General features: G+C 32.1%; 1 pseudogene; it reads left to right on the top strand.

The window, feature by feature from the left end:
• Positions 1 to 311: 311 nt before the first annotated feature.
• Positions 312 to 390, top strand: LOC142865993 (uncharacterized; annotated as a pseudogene).
• Positions 391 to 9,092: the final 8,702 nt, after the last annotated feature.

Raw genomic sequence — 9,092 nt, forward strand, 5'->3', positions numbered from 1 at the left:
AACTCAGTGTATTCTCTGCTTACATCTATATGTACAAATACAAACATATTTACTCATACAAGAATCAAATAAATACATTTTGTCGTGGTAGTTTAGATTTGGTGAGTACATCTATGTTCATCCTATTCATAATATTGATTATTTTATTAATTTATATTATAGTCTTTATTCTTCACCTTACTGCTCCCAATCTTTCAAAATTTAACAGAGCATTTGCTCACTTACTGCAATTCACAAGATCTTCCTGTAGTTCAAGTGTTCCGAAACCTACTGATCATCAAAATCACCTTGGATTCAAAACTATAATGCTTAAGACTATACTTTCAGGAATCATTTCTATAGTTTGTTACTAGAAAGATTTCTCTGAAAGTGTAGAAAACACAAATAAATAAATAATAAAAAAGAAACTCTCCCTCCAAAAAAGAAAAAAAGAAATAGTAAAAAACTGAATTCAAACATACTTAAAATGGATTATAAACTGTGATCAAGTGATTTTTATCCTTAGGATTTAAGGACCGATCAAGATATACAAATCATCTAATGTGATACACTATTAATACATTAAAAATAAAGGATAAAAAGCACATGATCATCTCAATTGTTGTAGAAAAGCAGTTGACAAAATCCAACACAATTCTATGATAAAAATTCTTAACAAACTAGGCATAGAAAAAATTTCCAAGAGTGGGAATTGGAACACTAATTAGAAGACCTCTTCCAGATCAATTGAAATAAGAACCATGGGATAGGTTATAGTGCAACTGTGAAGTAGAATTGATGAAGACTTGACATTTCATCAGGCACATCACTAAATTCTGTTTGCAAATAGTGATAAACTATGAAACTCTAGTATATAGTAAGCTTTCTGAAATGCAATGTCATTGAAATTCAAGCTATAATTATTCCTGGGATATCTATAACTATGAAAGTATTCAGTGTTGACATAACTATAGTATGAAAGCCCTAAAACAACTGTACACATTCTTTATACACATCCTACATTATTTCTCTTTATATTTATTTCAAAGAAAACAATGTCCTTAAAGGAGAGGTGAGAACATGTCATTCTCTAGGGCAGGTGTCCTCAAACTATGGCCCATGGGCCACACGCGGCCCCCCAAGGACATTTATCCACTGGATAAATGTTTTTGTCCAGCTGCTTGTCCTCCTTAGCAGCCGACTTATCCCGGCCCGCAGTGTGCATGTGTGGAATGTGCACCGCACTCTCCAACAGCCCTCCAACGGCCTGAGGGACAGTAAACTGGCCCCCTGTTTAAAAAGTTTGAGGATCCCTGCTCTAGGCTTTTGGATTGCTACACTGGTTATGTGAAAACAAACCTTAAAATAATGCAGGTGCCTTATTCTAAAGAATCTGAGAAGACAGACCTCAAATGTTCACCAGGTTATATGTGTTGGAGATTGGAATGGGAGTTAAGGTAGGCTCCTGATCACATGTCTACAAGATATCTGGGGTAAGAACTGTTGATCTCATGATATTACAGGCAACAAGACTATTTCAAGTCCTGCCTGTTAGACTTATGGGTCTGTGAATAGGCTGAGAATGAGTAGTATGCCTCAAATCTTCCTGACAGATGTCCACAGGCTCTGTTTTGAGATAGTAGTGTTCCCAATTTAAAGAAAATGGATATATACATAAATTAAGTCATTGTTAATTTAAGTGACTACAAAAGAAGATGAAGAAAGTGGCATCTCCAGTAAACTTAATAATTACATCATTCCAGGGCCTCATCCCTATGTTCCAAGATTATGATGTTGTGAGAATGCCTACTATGTAATAAACTGGAGAATGAGAAACTTTTCTAATATCTTTGAACTTTGAGTGATAAATTTATGCTTCAACCAAGAGTCTTTGCTGTTTACTTTTGTTTTTAGTAGTAAATATGCTTCTTGTAAAATAATATGCAATAAAATAAAAACGTACAAAAAGTGAAAAAATTCTTTTGGAGCCTTACATTTTTGTTGAATTTCTCTGCTTGTAATATTTTGCCCCCAGTGCCATTTGGACTGTGGACTCCCTACCACTCTAATGTGTGGTACCTAAAATTCTATCAGAAGCCTCCCATCTATAAAACTATACCAACATTCCCATATATACTTTGAGTCAGTTAAGGTAGAAGAAAGTCCCTCAGCCAATCCTCAAATGAGCCAGAATTTTGCAAAAATGTCCACACTTTTCATTTCATCCTGAGAAAGAAATCAGGAATTGGGAGGTTTCTTCTTGAACTCACTGCACTGAAGCATGTAGTAAGTAGGACAAGGGCAAATAGAATACCAAGAAATTTTCCACTGTTCTAAACACAGATTTTCCTTGATTAGGTAGATATCTGGCTGCTGCAGCTTCATTAGGAAGATTCATAGAGTTCTTGCAAGGTGTTTTTGTCTGTATATACTAGTCCCTCCTTATCCACCTGAGATACATTCCAAGAGCCCCAGAGGATGCATGAGCCATGGATATTACTGAACTCTATACCATATACACTATTTTTTCCTATACATAATACATACCTGTGATAAAATTTAATCTATAAATCAGGCATGGTAAGATTTTAACAATAACTAACAATAAAATTGAATAATTATAACAATATGCCAACATCACTACTCTTGCCCTATGGGGCCATTATTAAATAAAATAAGAGTTATTTGAACTCAAACACTATAATACAGTGACAACCGATCTGATAACTAAAATGGCTATAGACTAGCAGTGGGTAGTATAGACAGTGTGAAGAAGCTGGACAAAGGGATTCTTTTCTTCCTGGGCAGGGCAGGGCAGAGCAGAATGGCACAAGACCATATGCTACTCAGAACAGCATGCAATTTAAAACTCAGAAACTTTATTTTCCACTTAAAATTTTGGACTGTGGTTGACTTTGGGCAACTGAAACCATGGAAAGCAAAACCATGGGTAAGGAATGAGTACTGTATAGCTTTTTATTCAGTGTTTATTTCGGGGAAAGAGAAATTAGAACTTCCTCGTCTGCTATCTTTCTGACAACACCTCTGGTAACTTTCTTTTAAAAATAATTAGATAGTTAATATATATTACAAAACCAAATGTACAGCACATTGATTCTGAATTTTTTTTTTCATTTTATTATCCCAACATGTCAATAATAAATCATTTAAGCACTGAGATATATGTTTTTGAGAAACCACAGTAAGATAGAAAATAAGAGCAAACATATATTATATAATATAGATTTCATAGAAAATTTGTGGTCCTTACCACTTTGAAGTTATAAACTTCCTTCACACAGAAAAATGCAGGTACTAAAAAGTATAATCAAATGATTCAACTCAGTATTAGTAAGAAGAAATTATTAGACATCTTGATATATTAAATTTACTTAAAACTTATAAACCAAGAAATTTAAACATTGTAAACTAACCAAAAGATAATATTTTACCATTATCTTAAGTATTTTAAATGTCATTTACAACACTCTATAAACATAAGGAAATAGAAAACTAAAATGTTTTCATAACCTATCTTAAATTCACATTAACTATATTTTATTTTCCACTATTAATTTTTGGTGTATCTAAACTTTATAATTTCTTTTAAAAAGCTAAGTTTAGGGCCGTATGATATTAGCAAGACCAGATAGTTTAATTATTTCCATCAATATTATAAAACAGAATGAAATACAAATATTCATTTACTTTGGAAAGACAATTCAATTAAAATATTCAATCCAAAGGAAATATTCACAATCATCTCAATGGATCCTTGACAACATTGATAATAGAAATATTTTTATTTTTATTCAAATATATAAAACCTTCATCTCTTTTCTAATTATATATTAATAATTAAAACTCCCTGGCTTTAAATTTAATTTTTTGAAATAACTAATAAGTAAATTAACAATTATCAACATAAATTAAATGAGTATGTTGTCTTTGTTTTGTTGTTTTTCTAATATCTATAAGTTGGATAGCACTAAATATAATGTTCTAATAAGTATTTTACAATGTCATTTTTCAATTTGGTGTTGAAAATTATTTATTTGTATTCTAAGATATAACAGAAGAAATGGTTTGCTACTATCTTTAAAGTGACATTGATTATCTTATTCTTGGACACATGTATGTGCCCACTATGTACATTGATTATCTTATTCTTGGATACATGTATGTGCCATGATAAACATATCCTTTTCCTGCATTTATCACAGTACTTGGATAGCTTCATATTAGCACACACACATTCACATGAGCACATGCACACACACACAAACACAATTATGTACCCAGACACAGAAATTCCAAATTCTACCCTGTGTTGGGAAACACGGCTCTACTTCCAGATTTTAGATCACATTTTAGTTCAAAAGAGAGTTCTGGAGGTGTCATATAACATGTAGTCTCATTTTCTAGCCTGATCTCATATTTTCCTCTATTAATACCTTAATTTTTATGGTTGTCCCTGACTTGCTTTCATTTATGTTGTCTCTGCTGCCAAAAATTTCCTTGACTTATAATTTTAAACATACAATCCAGGTGTCATATCCTCCAAGTGGCCATTTTGAAACCCCTCAACCATTTTTCACATACAGGCTTCAGATGGGGTAAATTTGGTACCCTTCTTGTCTTCTCCCAAAATACCTTGTGCATATTATTTAGGATTAAATTAACCATGCTATATTTTAAATATACCTGTATGTGTTATTACATCTTTTGAGTGTAATATTGTTGTTGTTGTTGTTATCTTTCTTTTTTTATTTCAGTATATTACAGGGGTACAAATGTTTTGGTTACACATATTGACTTTGTCACACCTGAGTCAGAGCTTAAGCCGTATCCATCCCCCAGATGGTGAGCAATGTGTCCATTAGGTGTGAATATGTCCATCTCCTCCTCTCCCCTCCCACCTGCCCAACACTCAGTGAATGTTACTACTATATGGGCACATAAGTGTTGATAAGTTAATACCAATTTGATGGTGAGTACACGTGGTGGTTGCTTTTCTATTATTGTGATATTTCACTTAGTAGTATGGGCTCCAACTCTATCCAGGATAATACAAGAGGTGCTATATCACCATTGTTTTTTTGTGGCTGAGTTGAACTCCATGGTATACATATACCACATTTTATTAATCCACTCATGTATTGATGGGCACTTTGGTTATTTCTACATCTTTGCAATTGTGAATTGTGCAGCTATAAACATTCGAGTGCATATGTCTTTTTTATAGAATGTCTTTTCTTCCTTCAGGTAGTTGCCCCATAATGGGATTGCTGGATCAAATGGTAGCTCTACTTTTAGTTCTTTGAGGAATCTCCATATTACTTTCCATAGAGGTTGTATTAGTTTGCAATCCCACCAGCAGTGTATAAGTATTCCTATCTCTCCACATCCATGCCAACATTTATTGTTTTGGGACTTTTTCATAAAAGTCATTCTCACTGGTATTAAGTGATATATCATTGTGGTTTTGATTTGCATTTCCATGGTGATTAGAGATATTGAGCATTTTTCATATGTTTGTTGACTATTGGTCTCTCTTATTTTGAAAAATTTCTGTTAATATCCTTTGTCCACATTCAAAAGGGATTTTTGATTTTTTTCTTGCTGATTATCCTGAGTTCTATCTAGATTCTAGCTATCAGGCCTTTATCAGATGTGTAACATGGAAATATTTTCTCCCATTCTATAGGTTGTCTGTTTGTTCTCATGATAGTTGCCTTGGCTGTGCAGAAGCTTTTTAATTTGATCAGATTTAATTTATTTGTTTTTGTTGTTGCTATGCTTGCCTTTGGGGCCTTCTCCATATATTCCTTCCCTAGGCCAATGTCTATAAGAGTTTTTCCAACATTTTCTTCTAGAATTCTTACAGTTTTATGCTTTACTTAAGTTTATGTCTGTTATCTACCATGAGTTGATTTTTGTGAGAGGTGAGAGGTGCCGATCCTGTTTCAGTCTTCTATATGTGGCTATCCCATTTTACCAGAATCATTTATTCAATATGGATTCTTTTCCCAAAATACACATAGAAAGAACTTACCTAAAAATGGCAAAAGCCGTATATGACAAACACACAGCTCACATTATAGTGAACAGGGAAAAATTAAAAGCATTTCCGCATAGAACTGGAACTAGACAAGGTTGCCCTCTATCACCCCTTCTATCCGAAATAGTGCTAGAAGTCCTACCCAGAGCAATCAAACTAGAGAAGAAAATAAAGGGCATTCAAATGGGGGCAGAAGAGGTCAAACTATCACTCTTTGCTGATGATATGATATCATATCTAGAAAACCCCAAAGATTCTGCCATGGGACTACTATAATTGATAAACAAATTCAGGAAAGTCTAAGGTTCCAAAATCAATGCACAGAAATCAGTAGCATTCCTATACACCAATAACAGGCCAACTGAGAACCAAATCATAGACTCAATACACTGCACAAGAGCAACAAAGAAAATAAAATATGTATGAATGTATTTAACTAAAGTGGTGGAAGACCTCTAAAAGGGAACTACAAGACACTGTGGAAAGAAATAGCAGAGGACGTAAACAGATGGAAAATCATACCGTGCTCATGGTTTGGCAGAATCAACATTGTTAAAATGTCTATACTACCCAAAGTGATCTATTCAATGCAATCCCTATTAAAATACCAACATCATTTTTCATAGGTCTGGAAAAAAATTCTATGCTTTGTATGGAACCAGAGAAGACCCTGTATAGCAAAAGCAATCTTAAGCATAAAGAATAAATTTGGAGGCATCAATTTACCAGACTTCAAGCTATACTACAAGCCTATAGTAATTAAAACAGCATTATATTGGCACAAGGACAGAGACATAGGCCAATAGAACAGAACTGAGAGCCCAGGTATAAAACTATCCTCATATAGCCATTTAATCTTTGACAAAGCAGACAAAAACATAGAGGGTAATATTTGGAAATGGTTTTTTTTTAAACCTGGTGCTTATCACAATGCAAGGCATGCCATAGAATAATAGATAATTAATATTCATTGAATTTGTTTATCTATTTGTTCACTTTTTAGAGTCTATAATTATTCACCAAAACATTTCTTTACTTTTAGATACCATTTATTAAAATTTTGAATTACACATCAAATAATTTTTTTCTCTAACAATTTTCTTTCTCTGGGAATTATTATGGAAATATTTTTAAAGTATGACAATTTCATTATTTTTATTTCTTATTCAGTGAAATTTTAGACACTTAGACAGCTGTGATTTGTGATATTTTAAAATAATATTACCACCTCTATAACCAAATTAAAGCAATGATGTTTTAAAATTGTTAGATTTAGTAACAACTGTAAATTAGTGAGAGCATATCCCTATTTTAATGTTTCATTTCAACATAGCTTAATATAGTTATGGATTTGGCTGCTCTGTTTATATAAAAATGAATATTTGATAGAAGTTTCTGGACACTGCCTATAATTCACTTTCCTAACCATGGAAAGTCCCCTGGCATTCTAAGTGGAAGTATTTGGAGAGAAGTATGATCATACTATATTTCTGAAAACCTTGGTCATAACTATATTTCTTATTTTAAGATAAATACAAGAATTTGACAAGAAATAACGTTTTCTGGCCCAACCTTGAACAACTCAAAATTCATACATATGTTTCACTAGCTTAAAATATGGAGAAGTAGGATGTGATCCCAAAAATCTAACCCTGAAGTCAACAATCAATCTGCAGTAATGATATAACACTGCTATTATTTAGAAAAAGGGATGGAAAAAATGCATAGAAAGTATAATTTTATACTGCTCTCCATGAATGGTATAGAAACCCAGGTATTAAAACCCAGGTATTGAAAACCAGGAGTTTCAATTTAGAAGAATTTCCTTTTTTTTTTTTTTTCTACCATGACTTTGGGCAGAATAATGTTATATGTTTTGTGTTATACTACTAATTTTCAAACATCTTAAGGAAAATACTAGATACTTGAAAACTTTTCGAGTACTCTTCATCTGTACTTGACATATATGAGAAAGTAATTAAGCAAAAACCTTTAGCAAATGCTGAATTCTGGTTTGACTTGGAAATCATGCACAAATTGTTCAGGAAGAATAAATTTTTAAGAGGATAGAAAGAGACACCTGTAAAAATTTACATAGTGCTAATTATCTTTATGAAAGTATTGCTCTACTTTTGCAAGGATATTTAGTAGCTTTTTGTACAATAGAAGAAAAATATAGCTAAGCCCTAGAAACATCCATCCTATAATCTAATGAAGTCAACTTCATTTTCAGCAGTGCATAAAGAAAAATCCAAAATTTAGACTTATGACAATTAGATATTACACATTAAATACTTAATCATTTCCTGAAAATCAGTTTCCTTTTTCCTTTTTATTTTCTTATTCGATGGAATTTTAGTCAAGTGGGCATTTAAGATATGAAACATTGTAAAATAATGCTACCATCTCTAAATACAAATTTAAAACATCAATGATTTTATTAGATATTATCTTTATAAAAAATAAATCTCACTCATATATGGGAGCTAAATTAAAATAATTGATCTCAAGGAGTTAGAGAATACCATGTGGTTACCATTCTATTTTTAAAGCTCATCAAAATAAGAATAACATTCAAAAACGTGGAGGAAATGATTTATGGACAAAAGTATAATGAGAAGGAAGTGATGGAAGTTGGAATGGTTAATGGGTGCAAAAAATATGGTTAGGTAGAATGAACAAAATATAATATTTGATAGCTCAACAGAATGACTACAGTCAACAATAAGTTATTATATACTTTAAAATAACAAAAAGAGTAGAATTTGAATGTTCTTAACACAAAGAAATGATAAATGCTTAAGGTGATGGGTAATCCTAGTTACCCTGATTTGATTATTGCATGTTATATGCTTGTATGAAAATATAACATGTACTCCATGATTATATATAACTATTATGTATCTGTAATAGTTAAAAATTAAAAAAAATTAAAAAGTAAACAGTGAAAGCTTCTTTCTGCTTTAATGTCTAATTTGCAGCATAGCCATTTCCTTTCTCTGTTTAAATTAAAAGTGATCTCTGAAAAATGCCTGTGATTTACTTTTACAAA

This window comes from Microcebus murinus, chromosome X, assembly GCF_040939455.1.
Source record: "Microcebus murinus isolate Inina chromosome X, M.murinus_Inina_mat1.0, whole genome shotgun sequence".
Lineage (NCBI taxonomy): Eukaryota > Metazoa > Chordata > Mammalia > Primates > Cheirogaleidae > Microcebus > Microcebus murinus.